We start from the raw sequence: 15,392 nt of genomic DNA on the forward strand, positions 1-15,392 counted from the left end.
CAGATTATATTCTTTGCATGATTTTAATTATTTGAAATTTGTGTTGATCATCCTCATGGTTTTTAGAAATATTTCATATGTACTCAAAAAAATGTATTCTGAAGGTATTGGTTGCACAGAATTGGCTCTACAAAATTCCATGAGGTCAGTTTTGTGGATCTTGTTATTGAAAGTTTTTACATCCATAATAATTTTTAGTTCACTTATTGTTTTTTGGTTTTGGTTGATTTTAGTTACTGACAGTTGTATTTTAAAATCTTCCACTAGAATTGTGGATTTATCTTTTTATTTTTCAAATTTTGTTCACATCTTTTCTATATATTTTTAGGCTTTGTTATTAGATGTGTTCTAGTGTGAATTCTTGATAAATTGAACCTATTGTTATCATTATGCTGCTTGAATTTTCTTGCCTTAAAGTGCAATGCCTTCTATTAATATAGGTAAACGAGTATTTTTTCCACTTTTTGGTTAGTATTTTCATGGTATATCTTTGTCCATTCTTATGTTCAACTTATTAATATTTGATAGAATATAGATATGTTACTTATAGCATTTAGTTGAGATTTTTTTAATACTGACAGAAACAGTTTCTTTTTAAATTTGGAGCACCTTGTGCATTTGTATTTTATATAACTGCTGATATAATTTTACTTAAACATATCACTTTGCTAAATGTGTTTAATTTTTTCCTGATGATGTATCTTTTTCTCCCTGTATATATTTCATCTTATAAAATATTTTTGTACTCTAATTTCTCCTCTATCATGTTGAAAGTGATTTTTCCTTTCACTATTTTATTAGTGGTTAGCCTAGAGGTCAGAGCATGTGTTTTTTAGATTAGCAAAGATGTACTAGTTGGTACTCTGACTCTCTTTTTGGTCAAAGCAAGATAGTTAAGCCTATAATCTCAGTGCTTTGGGAGGCCAAGGCAGGAGGATCAAGACTATCCTAGGCAACATAGTGAGAACCCCATCTCTACAATTTTTTTGTTAATTAGCTGGGTATAGTAGTGCAAGCTTGTAGTACTATCTACATGGGAGGCTAAGGTGCGAGGACCACTTGAGTCCAGCAGTTCGAGCCATGATTGTGTGCTGTACTGAGCCATGATTGTGTGCTGTACTCCAGCCTGGGTTACAGAGTGAGCCTTGGACTGTAAAAAATAATCGTATTAGTATGATTTCTTGAAATTTATTTTAATTGGAAATATACAAACAATGACATTATTATCATTTTTCTTACAGTTGATATTAATATTTATCTATCTGTGCTTCTCATTGTTTTCTGGATCTCTGATCTTTCATTTTATATTAGTTTTCTTCTGTACAAACACACCTTTTGGCACCCCCTTTTGTGCAAGCATGCTGATAGTAAACCCTCTTAATATTTTTCTAAAAATTGCTACACTTCTCTTTTATTTTGAAAGGACAGTTTTTAGTGGATATAAAATTCTAAGTTGGAAGTTACTTCTTTTTAACGTTTCAAAAATACATTCCACTGTCCTTTTGCCTCCTGTTTCTATTGATAAGTTAGATGTGTATCTTATTGTTGTTTCTTAAAAGGAAATCTGTCTTTGCTTTCTTATATATTTAGTTTTTAAAAAGATTTTTCTGTGTATCTATTGTTTTTACCAACGAATAGATTTTTATATTTTACCCAACTTTTCTAGTTGTCTTCAGCAAGAAATTTGGAGCAAATTAACTAGTGCACTGTAACCAGAAGTCTAGACACTAATATTTATCCAACACTAGTATCTACTGATTATGAGATAACTCTACTGCCTTTAGTATTTCCCTTTCAAAAGAAGGAACTTTCTTTACTAATTAGAAATTTATACTTACTTCGACCTTCTGATTCCGACAGCCTTTAATTAATTGCTTTAATAATTTTATATTTCTTTACTCAAACATGAATCATGTCCAGTTTTGGGGCTGTTAGATAAGAGAGTCTTGTATCACCCTAAGCATCTGAACTGGCCTTTGGAAAAGTCAGTACTTTTTTAAAAAAAGTATTAATAATGTAATTGTTCCCATTTTTGGAAATGGATGTATTTGGGGCTATTTCTTTTCTGAAATTTGTATGGAAAATATGGACTTAGAAATTAATTGCAGGAAAATGTTTATGCCCAAGAGAGAAAAGATTTGTTTTAAATAATTCTCTCCTACAAATGATTTTCAAATATTCTAAAGAATGACATTTAATATTCTTCATGATTTGGCTCCTGCTTAACTATTTTAGAGGGTGGCATAACTGGTGGTGAGCACATCTCAAAACAAGCTGTTTAACCCCAAATCAAATTTGAAATATTGTATAGTGGATATAAATTTTGTACTGAAATACCTCATGCTTAATAAACATATGCTGCAACTTTTAAAATTCTCTAACATCCATATTTTGGGAATTGTTTGGTTATAAGGAAGAAAGACCATTTAAACAAATATATACAAAGTAAAAGAGATCATTTTTTCGATCTCATAACATCTGGGGTTAGATGTAAAACCATATTTCATTTCCATGGAACTGGGGATTGGAAAGCCAGAAACCAAGATAAACATACTGTTTATGTGAGTCTCAGAAGTTTCACCATTGTTTCCTTCCCAACTGCTTCATTTTCCTCATCCTTTTTAGTAGCATAGTTTCTCAGCTTAGACAAGCAAATGGGTAATCATTACTGCCATGCATCTGTTTTACATCACTTCCCAATCCAATTCATTAACAGAAACTTACCAGCAGCTCTGTGTCCTATTTCCATACTTCTAAGACAAAAATTTTATTTGTCTAGATTCAGCCAATTGGTTATCTGCACCCCAGTGACTATGGCCAGAATGCAAAGACGATATTGTACACATGCCCCTGGACCTTTGCATGGAGAGGAGCTCTGAGAGTATAAGGTGTGAGACCTAAAGTTGAACCTCATTTTCTGTTTCAAAACTGCTAATTCTAAAATAAGTAAAAAAAAAGAAAGAAAGAAAGAAAGAAAGAAAGAAAGAAAGAAAGAAAGAAAGAAAAAGAAATAGTATTCGTAAAGGAATCAACTTTATTTTAAATTTGTTCTGAAGATCATGTTTGTAGCCTTTAATTCCAAGATTCTTCTTTCTCTGTCCTCCTGAGGTAGTAATTCATCCATATTTGACTCACTTTCACTTCTCGAAATAATTCATATCTTCCTGAACCCTGTGATCCAACCTGCCAGCATCTTCTTCTTGTCAGTTTATCTCATCTACGCCATATTCATTTCAGGACCACTTCAACTATTTCTATTCTGTGTTTATGGATTCTCTTAGGGAAAGGGCTTTTGGCTTCCCCACCCTCCTCTTAACTCCCTCCTCTAGGTAGGTCCTTCATGTGCCAAGGATAGCCAAAGATGGGTTCTCTCATGTAATGAATAAGCTACCTTGGGAGAAGGGTTAAGAAATGAGAGAAATCACAGCCACTTGATCATCCTGGTGACTCCATTTGAAACAAGGAGTTGTCCTTCATTATTCTTCAGTTATCAGGGTAAAGAAAATTCTAAGGCATCTAAAAAGTATAGTGGGACCACCTAAGGCACTAATTTGGCAGGACTGGGTGGTTTCAGCAGGGATTTTTAAGTTTTAGTGGAGGTGATTGTTGGGGGATCTGGTCATTCTGTCAAGATGTCACCAGACTTCCCTGAGGTCCACTGAGAGGGAAAAAAGGAACAGAACCAATTTATCAGTTTGAGATATGGCTTCCCCATACACTTCTCCCAGGGTTATACCCTACTGGTAAATTTGCTAAAACAGCAGTATGATGAATTAACACTTATTAAATCTTGGCAGTTTTCTCACAATGTCCAGTGTTGACTACCTCCCTGTTTATTTCATGAGGCAGAATTATGGTTTTAAGTGGGACTTATTCCCTAAATTATGAACAGGCATTCTTAAGTGGGTATTTGCAACTCAAGCATTACCATGTATACATGAAATCTGCATATAGGGATATTCAGAGCATCTGTTTTGTATATATTAAAGAAATCTGTGCCTTTATTTTGGCTTATAAATCAATTCATAAATTAATTTACATTTAAGCAGCAAATGAATAACAAGAAATATTAAATTCAGGTATAATATGCATACATTAAATTAGGAAACCTTATTGGGATCCTGTTTTCTTAATTTTTATTATTGTTTGTCATTCTTGATAAGATTTTATATGGTATTTGTTATTGGTTTGCACTTTTTTTGGTCTTGTTTTCTGTCATTGCCCTAATTCCCCAAAATATTTTTTAATATCTTCCGTAATTGATTTCTGAGTCAATGTCTTATTTCCACATCTATGATTCAGAGACTGTCATGATTTGAGTGGTGATTTTAAAACATCCTAGCTTTGATATTTGTTACCAGATTCTGCATTCTGTATCCAATATTGTATATTTAGTTTATCTTAATGCTGAATTTATGGGTCTTTTGAAAGAATTTGTAAAGCGTGACATACATTTTTCCATGTTGACTAACCCTGTAGTTTCTGAGCTGACTACAATATCTTACCTTACTTTGACTTTTATTAAATTAGACCTACCTCTGGACTTCTAAATAGTACCATTCTTCCCATTTTCAAAGTTCAAAACCTTAAATTTGGGAAGCTTCTGGCCCAGCCGACTGTCATAATACTCAATGAAACAGTGTTTTTGTTTCTGTTGTATAACATGACTGTGAGGCCTCTCCCCCCACTTGAAATCTCTTAAGAATTTGACAGTATCCACTACCACAATTCTCTTGAAAGTCTTTTATTCTTGAAATTACCATTTGTCTAGGTTTCCTTGATGTTTCAGTTTTGATAGTTTGCAACATCCTAAATTCTGTAATATTTTGAAATCTTGTTTACTCAGGCCTTCCTTCCTTAACGACCCTCTCTATTTAATGTGCCATGAGTATTGCCATTATATTCATCATGTCTGTTGCCTTTTTTTTACTTTGCTTATCTGGCCCCTTGTGATATTATTAAACATTTTGTCTTCTTGGCTTTCATATATCTCCAATTCCACCTCAATTTCCCTAACTGAGAAGATGACTACCCTTTCCTAGTTTCATGCTTTCAAATCCTACAAAAATTCCATTTGTTTCCTCATGGCCTGCAAAATAAATTCCAAATTTTTTTCAAACTACCTATGTCACCTAATATTTTCCAAACTTTCCACACCCAGCCATTCATAAAGAATATTCACATGCTTTCAAAATTTTCGGTTGTGGTGTGCAGGTGCTCTGTTCCTGGACTTCAAAGCTTTACTCTCTTAAAAAATCATATCTATGTAATTAATGTGGTGAAATGGAATTTTTTATGTTATGTGTATTTTTCCACAGTCAAACAAAACTCCTCATTCTTAGAGGCCCAGATCAAAAACAATCTCACAGAAGCCTTCCTAGTCCCCTCTACCTAGAATTAGCCACCTTTCATTTCATCTGGCATTCCCTAGCAATTAGCACTATGAACTATGATTTACTTAGACATTTTATTGTTTAAAACAATAGCAGACCCTGAATATGGAACTACCTATGTGAAATAAAAGCCAGAATGTGATTCTTATCAGTAATATTTAATTTTACAAACATGTACATTGCAGTATCGAAGTAAGAAAATTTTAGTGACTCTAGTCAAACTCTTGTAAGGTGGATTGCCTTAAAGTTGCATGGACAGAGATATATACTGCAATGACCAAGACCTGGAATCCTTGTTTGACACTTTTAGGAAGATATGGCTTTTACTTGTGTGCCATTGATTAAAAGATTTTTTTCTTCTTTTTAAAGATTAACTACTTTCTAGCCATTGTAACTGATAGAAGAGGCTTCTTTTCTTTATCAACTATAATCTGTCTCCTCTCTAGTGGAGGACACAGAAAATTGTTTGATGAGTATCGCTTCTCCCCACTTAATCATTAATAATACTCAATGAGAACAGTCATTTGTAATGTCACAATTAGGTGGCTCTTTCTAAAAAAGTGAAATTAAAAATTTCTTATTTTTAAAATTGTTACATTGCAATTACACATATATATGGAATACAATTTGATGTTTCGATGCATATCTATGTTGTGTAATAATCCACTCGGGGTATGCTGTAGTTTGGAAAGGGTTTGTTTGTACCTACTAAGTCTCATGTTAAAATTTGATCCCCAGTGTTGGAGGGAGGGCCTGGTGGAAGATGTTTGAGTCATGGGGACAGATTCCTCATGAATGGCTTGGTGACATTCTTAAAGGAGTGAGTTCTCACTCTTGTTCCCTTGAGAACCAGTTGTTGAAAAGAGCCTGGCACCTTCTCTCTCTCTTTCTCTCTCTCTCTCTCTCTCTCTCTCTCTGTCTCTCTCCATTTGGCAGCCTCCCCTTCACCTTCTGCCATGAGTGGAAGCTTTCTGATCTCTCATCAAAAGCAGATACTGGTACCATGCTTCTTGTGCAGAGCCATGAGCCAAATAAACCTCTTTGTAAATTACCCAGCCTCAGCTATTCCTTTATAGCAACAAAAATGGACTAAGACAAAGTAGTTAGTGAATCCATCACCCCATGCATTTACCCTTCCCTTGCAGTGACAACATTCATATAAGTTATTTTCTATTATGCTATATTTTATTGCCAACCATAGTCACCCTACTGTGTAATAGAATACCAGAATTTATTCCTTCTAGCTGAATATAGCTTTCTGTCTGTTGACCAACCTCTCCCCATCCTCTATTCCCCATTCCATCCCTAGTCTCTTGTAACTACTGTTTCATTCGCTGTTTCTATGGTAGTAATAAAATGTAGAATTGTTGATAAATGCAGGTGACATTTAATACAAATCTTTTATAGATTTCAAAGTGACATCTTTGTAAAAAAGCTATGTTAATTCCACAGAACGTACTGTGTGAAGATGGTACCATTACCTTGTTCTTAAGGGCAAGTTATTTTATTTGACTCAAATATTCAAAGCTCTAACAAGATCTAAGCCCTTTTCAAAGATGACTTACTTATATTAGAGATTATTGGACCACCAGAATGTGATAAACGTGAAGACTCTGATCAGCGTAGTGTTGGTGGTGTGATGGTTAATTTTATTTGTCAACTTGACTGGGACATGGGGCACCTGGATACTTGGTTAAACATTATTTTAGGATGTACCTATGAGGGTGTTTGAATGAGTAGATTGAATAAAGCAGACTGGCCTCTCCTATGTGGGTGAGCCTCATCCAATGCTTTGAAGGCCTGAACAGGATAAAATGCTGAGTAAGAAAAAAATACTTTCTCTTTGTCTTTAGTTGGAACATTAGTCCTCCCACCTTTGGCCTCAGACTTGGACTGGAACTTGTACCACTAGCTTTCCTGAGTTCACAGCCTGGTGGTTGCCAATCTTGAACTTCTTAGCTTCCATAATTATGTGAATCCATTTATTATAGTAAATCTCTGGAGAACCCAGACTAATACAGTTGAAAATGTATGTGCATATATATATATATACACACATACACATACTTTTATATATGTATATAACATTTAAGATATATATATCTCTCTCTCTTCATAACCAGTGTTATTAATAGCTCTCTGAAATGTGTAGGAAAAGAGTACACACTTCAAGTTGATATCCAAATCAATCTCTCTATAAATGCATAAAACTTTTGCTTTCATTTTGCAAGAAAAAAATATTGCTATGGATAGAATTAGACATAGAAGCTTATAGTTTTCAGATAGAAGAGCATGATCTCATTTAACAATTAAATAATGCCCTTTAACATGCCTACATCTATGTATATTTACATGAATTCCTGTTTAAGCTACAGATAAGCCATAGGCATATGAGTGCAGTTATGTTTGTAAATTAAACTGAGAAGAGCAAACATATCATTAGCTCTTCAACTACGTGATTATATGGTTTTAACATGACTCATGGTGAAACATGACAGCTCGTATGAACACTAGATAGTCACAGACAGTAATGTGTAAAAGACACTTTTCTGTAATTGGTCCCAGGGCAAAGGGCTGATCGCTTGTATAAAAGCTTCCAGATATGCATTTGGTCTGGCTTCTAATTAGCGAAACAAAAAAGAGCTGAACTTTGGAAACTGTGATGAGTCCGTGATCTTTTTTCCTTTAAGGAAATAATCACTTTGCCCTTGAACTCCAAAAGGCCTTGAAATCAACTGATTCTCCTCTTAAGCTCCTTAACAAGCATGGGGATTAGAGGCAAGCAGTGCAGAATGGTTTATATTAGATATAAATGATAATGGACAATAGAAATTCACCTGTGAATAAAGTACAGGCACTCTGGGCAAGTTCCTTTCACTGAGTTTATTTTTTTTTATAAGATATTGTGATTCTCCTGTTGCAAAACTATGCATAATGCAGATATATGGTAAGACTACTGGAGAGAATGAAGTTGAATGCAGAGATCTACTTAAAAGCAGTTCTTTATAAAATGTTGCAAGTGGTAATAGTGGTAAATAAATGAAGTCAAATATACAATGAAAATAAAATATAATTAAAATGACTGCCTATATATTTCTTAATTTAACAGGATAATTTAGCCTAATTCCATCATTTCATTTTTATAAAGAAATAAAATTGTGAATTAAAAAAAAACCCCATAACCATAGTCTTCCAATTTTAATTCCAGAATCTTGTGCATGTCTTCATATTTATTCTTAAATATATCAGAAAGTAAACAAATGCTACGTCAAAGTGATCTGTTTGTACTTGATCCTTTTTGACCACAATCCTGCTGATCTGTGTGTATAATTTTTTGCCTGCTGTTGATCCTATTCTCTCCCCTTAAATGAAGAGTTTCACTTATTGCCGTACACCTTGAAGGGAGGCACATTCTGCACACAGTCTGAAGATGTAGCATGAATTACCTCTCCCTCTGCCACCCACCCCCAAGAAGAGAATAAAGTATAATGGACCAAGGAGGAGGGTGGGGAGAGGGAAGGATGGGGAAATGAAATACAGCAGGTTTGGGAAAAGGATATAGCTTTTATGATTAATATTAAAGTTCTGAGCTCACAGACATCAAATTTTATTCTCTCTTCCTAAGATTTGAATGAACCATACTATTCCTGGCTTGGAGCAAGAGTCTCATGCTAAATGATACTAAATATCAGGAATGAAAATGTCCTTACATTTTTTGCTTTTTAAAAACCTTTGAAGTTCAACTGAGTGTTGGAAGATACCCTGCAGGTTTCAGAACTTGCCAGTACCATATATGCATTCCTTTGACCTCGTCAGCCTCCCTGTTCTGTTTACCCCATCTCATACACATATTCTCTTCCATATTTGTTTGGGTTTAATTAATATTTATATGGGTTGATATGCTTATCACTTCAAAGTAAATCTGAAGCCTAGTTGGTCATTAAGTTTTTAACTCCATGGAAGCTTCTAGTTACAGAAGTTCATTTGCAGTTATGTGTACAACCAGCATATATCGAACATGTCTTACATTCCAAGCACTGTGCTGAGGGCTGAGGGTGCAAAAATAAGTAAGGCACAGTCACTAGTCTCAAGAGTCTTACTGATTAAGGTTACAGACCTGGTGTCCAGCAGATACAAAGCCTGGCATGGTAGATGGGAAGTGGAGGCTCAGGGGAAGTTGATGGATGGCATTTCTACTTATGATGACAATGGAAAGGGGCTGTGGCAAACTCGATAGTGGTTGCCTTGTTTAAAGGGGTGGTCAAACCCCAGCTTCAGCCCTTCCTTGCTATATAGAAATGTTAGTTAATTGTGTCAGATATTCTGAGATTTTAGGAAAGCTTGCAAATCTATATTTTATGAGAGTTTGTAAAATAATTTAATGTAGGTTCATTCTTTTATTTTTTTTAAGATAGAGTCTCACTCTGTCCTCCAGGCTGGAGTGCCATGGGATGATCTAGGCTTACTGCAACCTCTGCTTCCTGGGTTCAAGTGATTCTCCTGCCTCAGCCTCCCGAATAGCTGGGATTACAGCTGCGCGCCACCACACCTGGCTAATTTTTTGTATTTTTTTGTAGAGACGGAGATTCACCATGTTAGCCAGGCTGGTTTTGAACTCCTGACCTCAAGTGATCCGCCTGCCTCAGCTTCCCAAAGTGTTGGGATTACAGACGTGAGCCACCACACCCAGCCTAGGTTCAATTCTTAAAGTGTGTTTTCACAAAACATGTTTTGTCCCCTTTGTTATGTAATCTGTTCGTCAATTCAATTTAATCTCATCATATGATTGCTGGCTATAATTAGGGGCCTTCTCAAATCAATGTAGAATATAGTTATGCCTCAACAACAATGGCTTTTCTAAATATGATGTTTTATGTTTGAGTAGGGAGGTAGCATGGTTTGGATATTTGTCCCTTCCAAACCTCACATTGAAGTGGAATTCCCAGTGTGACAGACAGGACATGGCGGGAGGTGTTTAGGTCATTGGGATGGATCCCTTATGAATGGCTTTGCATCATCCCCTTGGTGATGAGTGAGTTCTTGCTCTGAGTTCACCTGAGATCTGGTTGTTTATTTTATTTTATTTTTTTAATACCCTGAGGGGGTGCACTGTTCCTGGAGGTACTGCAATACCAGGTCGATGCATGGAGTGGATGGAGCAAGCTTCTATTCCATCTCTCTGCTCCAAAATCTATTTAATATATTGTCCTTGGATGGAGGATGTATCAGATATTAAACCGATAAGAACAGATACTACACTGGATCTTAGCCAAAAGGTCGAGAAGCCATAGATCTGGTTGTTTAAAAGTTTGTGGCACCTCCCCCTTCTCTCTCTTGCTAGTTTTCTTGCCATGTGACTGACTGCCTGCTCCCGCTTAGCCTCCGTCATGAGTAAAAGGCTCCCTGAGGCCTCTACAGAAGCTGAGCAGATGCCAGCACCATGCTTGTACATCCTGCAGAACGATGAGTCAATTACCTCTTTCCTTTATAAATTACCCAGTCTCAGGTATTCCTTTATAATAGCTCAAATGGACTAACAGGAAATTTCCAGTTTATTGGTCAGTATAGGCTATGGTAAGACAAAGTAACTATTGACTCCATTAAATCAATGGCTATGAAAACAAGACATGTATTTCTTATTTCTATTACATAGTCATTATTTTCAGGCTGCAATTGTACTCCAAGTTGTCTTATCCTTGGGCTCAAGGATGATAGATCTATCTCAATCTAGAACGTTGGTGTCCATCACGGGCAAGAGAAAAGCAGCACAATCTCTTAAAGCATTGGCTTGGAATTGACACCTGACGCTGGAACACACTGGCCAAAGCAAGACATTTGACCATGGAGTGGGGAAATACAATCCACACCCATTGAGATGAGAGGGAGCAGTCATTCATGAATAGTAATGTTACTGAAAAACTATTTTCCATTAGCTTAGCGTCATTTGGCAGTAGCTACTACCTTAGTTTTCTGAAGGTGAAACCCTCAATGCCCTCACTATTGACTTCCTTTGGTTTAGGAAACCACCAGATATGGCCATTTGGTGAAAATAAAAGCGAACATCCACTCATTTTTCTAGAAGGAAACCATGAGAGCCTCTAAAATTTAAATGCAGTTCTTATTAAGCTGAGGATGCTAAAAGTACTATTTAGTAATGTGAATTGGAGAACTCTTTGACCCTTGTCAAAGGTGGAAGCAGAGTCCAAAAGAACAATGTAATGTTCTTTACGTGGAGTTATTTAAGGACTCAATAGCCTAGATTAGGGATCAACAAACTAAGTAAGCCCTTGGACCAAATTCAGCCTGCAGCCTGTTTTTGTTAATACAGTTTATTGGGACACAGCCATGCCCTTTTGGTTACAGATTACCTGTAGCTCATTTCCCACTATGACGGCAGTGAATTGTTGCCACAGAGACTGTAAAGAGCACAGGCCCTGAAATATTTACTATCTATCTGGTCTTCACAAAAAAGTTTGTTGATTCCTCACTTAGGTTAAATATTATTATGATTATCTGAGCTACTGATTTATTTATTCATTAACAAAATATATGATTATATGTATCGTTGTATGTCTAATTCTGTGCAAGATGTTGGGTGTACTAATGAACAAAATAGAGTCTTACTCTTACGCAAGTTATAGCCTAGTCGGAAAGATAGATATTAAATAAATTATCCATTAAATAAACCTAAATTTTACACTAAATAATGTGGGACAAAGAAGAAGGACTCATAAATACATATAATAAAAGGAGCTAATTTAGATGGGAAGGTCAACTACATCTTCCTTAAGGATATGATTATAGAGCTGAGATCGAAAATCTGAGTCAACTAAGTGATGAGAGGAGCATGTGCAAAGGTCCTGGGGAAAGACAGAAGCTTGCTACATATAAAGAAATGGAAGATTTTTGGTAGTTCTAGTGAAAGAGAGTATGGGCTACAATAGCAGTGAAGATGAAGAAAAATGAGTAATTTTTAAGGGACATGTAGGAGGTTGAATCAACAGGTCTTGGTAATAGAAAAGAGACAGACATTAGTGAGAAAAGGGAATTAAGAAGGACAATCAAGTCCCTGACCAACCCAGCTAGATGGATGGCTGATGAAATAGAATCATGACGAGAGCCAAGTTTGGAAAATGACTTTGTAAAGAGCTGAAGGACATTCAATGACATGGCGGACATCCTGGTGAAGATGAGTTTTGGGTCTAAACCTCAAAGGGATGTTTGAGCCAAAGTATGACTTAAGCAATCAGCGTACAAGATGTTTTGTACAAAGAAAAGAGATAAGGGTCTTGGGGCTGAGTTTTGAGGTCCCTCAACATGTCACAGCTGAGTTGAACAGGATGTGAGGGCCCAGAGCGCGCCAAAAGAGCATTGTTTTACCCCTGGAAGAAATCAGTGGAAGAGAGTGCTTGAAGGAGGAAGTAGCTCACAGATGCACTATCAGGGTATTAAACAAGAGACCCAGGACAATGATTGGAGTCAACCTCTCCAGATCCATTGCTCTGAGAAACTAGTGTGAGAATGGCAACAAGCGGTCACAAGTGGATTTTTGGCAACACCATGAGTCAGTTGTAGCACAGAGTGGTTTCTTTTGGAAGACAAACTATGCTTCTTGCCAATGCCAAAGTCACCAGTATCTTTTTTAAAACAAATTGAGTGAATATTCCTGGAATGAGTCTTTGAGGATATCTGGAGAAGAATTGGTTTCCTGAGACTTATAGGAAGAAGCTCAGAATTGTAACAATGTATTGAATTGATGTTATTATTTTATTTTGTTCTCCAAACATATTATACCTCCCAATGACCTCTTCACATACTAAAAATGAACAAACAAAAATGTACACCAAAGTTTTCTAAATGCACAAGCACCAAAGGTCCAGTGCAGTGTGCACAGAAAAGTGAGATAATGCTTAAACTAAATTAATTCATATAATCAAGGAAGTCAAAACCACCAGTGATCAGAAAAATGTTCTCTCTACAAAATTCATAAGGACCTTGTAGAAGATGGTGAACATTGGCCCTGTGCCAATTGGCCTATTTTTGTTTCCTGTTAAGCTCTTTCATGACACATTCTTCCTAATTTTCTCCACTTGACCTTTCATTGCTCAAATGCACCACCCCCCAGTCTGTCTCAGTGCCTTAGCACAGGCTATTCCCTTTGCCCAGAATGCCCCTTCTACATCCTGACCTCTGGAACCTGTGAGTATGTTACCATACACACTAAAAGGAACTTTGCAGATGTGATTCAGTTAGGGATTTTGATAGGAGGAGATTATCCTGGATTCTCCAGGTGGGCCCAATGTAATCATAAGGTTTCTTATGAGAAAGAGGCAGGAGGGGGTCAGAATGAGAGACAGAGATGTAAGGATGGAAGCAGAGGTCAGAAAGGAGAGCAGATGCTACACCGCTGGCTTTGAAGATGGAGGAAGGAGCCATGAGCCAAGGAACCCACCTAGCCTCAGACACTGGAAAAGGCAAGGGAATGAATTGTCCTTAGAGTCTTAAGAAACGAGTCCTGTCCATACCTTGATTTTAGCCCAATGTGACTCATTTCCAACTCTGACCTCCAGGGATATAAGACATACGTATTGATTTAAGTCACTAAGTTTGCATCAATTTATTATGGCAGCAACTATTAATAATAGTTATTAATAACTAATATCTAAAGAACTATTAATAATTAATAATACCCAAGTAACCTCTCTGTTCCTATGCAATTTCTTCCAGAAATTCTTTCAGGACATTCCGTTTTAGACCAGATGCCTCCTCCCATCATAAATAGTCAAACTCCCCACGACTTTTCCTTTGGAGCTCATGGAACCGTTTGATACTGTATTTGTGGGATCGTTATTCTGCTGTCTGCTCCCACATTTCCTGTTAAGCAGACAAGGTCATGGCTCATCCAAGGCAAAGAATAAATGAAGAGATGAATGAATGAGTATTGTAAAGGTATTGGTGGTAATTTTTTTGGTACTAAAAAAAATTAGAGTTAAGAAAGGAAGTAGAAGGAAGTGGTTTGCATTTTATGTTATCCAGTTTCATTTTCATTCTAACCCTTTGCTCAAGCAGTGTTTCTCCTTTAGTTCACCTGGGAGAGAACTAAAAAGCATGACAATGTTGACGTCCTTCTCTTACCCTTGTCAGAGGGTGTGCAGGCTCAAAAGTAGCGGGCTTAGAGTGCTTGCCTTTAACCATACATGCATTAAGCTGGATTGCTAGGGGTGAGATGCAGCGCAGAAATAACGAAACTTTAAATGTCATTCTTCAGACTCAAAGTATTAAAATTCATCTTGTTCTGCAAAATACAACAAACTCTATTATTTTGTTGAATGCTGAAATAGATGAACACAATACCTTATTATCTATCTAGTGCTTACCAGAGATGTCAGTTGCAAGCATCAAACCAAAGCTAGTGGGTTTAAACAGGGAATACATGTTTTTTGAGCCACCAGAGAAATGGGAAGAATGAAGCATCAGGCATAGAAAATAGAGGCAAATAGAAAGTGGGCAGCAGTCAGGACTAGGCTTGTAAGCACATCACTCTTGCCCTGATGAGCTCAGATACTGCAGCACATTGTCCACCATCACCAAACCCTCCTGGCTCTGTCTCCTGTCACCTACACACCATTTCTGGCACCTCAGCTCCCTCTACACCTAGGTAATTAGATGTTGCTACTGCTGCATCTGCTGCTGCCAAAATGAATGGTTCTCTGCTCCACCTGTGAGCGTCATTGGCCCCCGATTCATGTCCTGGGATGCTACTGGCTGGCCCCATGCTTGTGCCCCTACAACAGGGGAAGCTGGGAAAATGAGCCTCCAGTCTCTCTGGCTTCTATAGATAGAAGGGGATGCTGTCTCCTAACAAGGTTTCATTTTGGAAGAAAGACCATCCAAGAATGATTTGAATTTTTTTTTAAAAAATAAAAAGCTCACATTCACACAAGCAGCATCCTTCTTTACATAGTCCGAAGAACGTAAATTTAGAAACTTAGAGTTTAA

General features: G+C 36.7%; 1 non-coding gene across 1 annotated transcript; it reads right to left on the reverse strand.

Annotated features, from left to right (window-relative positions):
- Positions 1–10,492: 10,492 nt before the first annotated feature.
- On the reverse strand, positions 10,493–10,682 carry LOC112426271 (U2 spliceosomal RNA). Its single transcript, XR_003017546.2, has one exon. It is a non-coding gene; the product is annotated as a U2 spliceosomal RNA (small nuclear RNA).
- Between the last annotated feature and the right edge of the window lie 4,710 nt (positions 10,683–15,392).

The sequence above is a fragment of the Macaca nemestrina genome, chromosome 7 (assembly GCF_043159975.1).
Source record: "Macaca nemestrina isolate mMacNem1 chromosome 7, mMacNem.hap1, whole genome shotgun sequence".
Classification (NCBI taxonomy): Eukaryota; Metazoa; Chordata; class Mammalia; order Primates; family Cercopithecidae; genus Macaca; species Macaca nemestrina.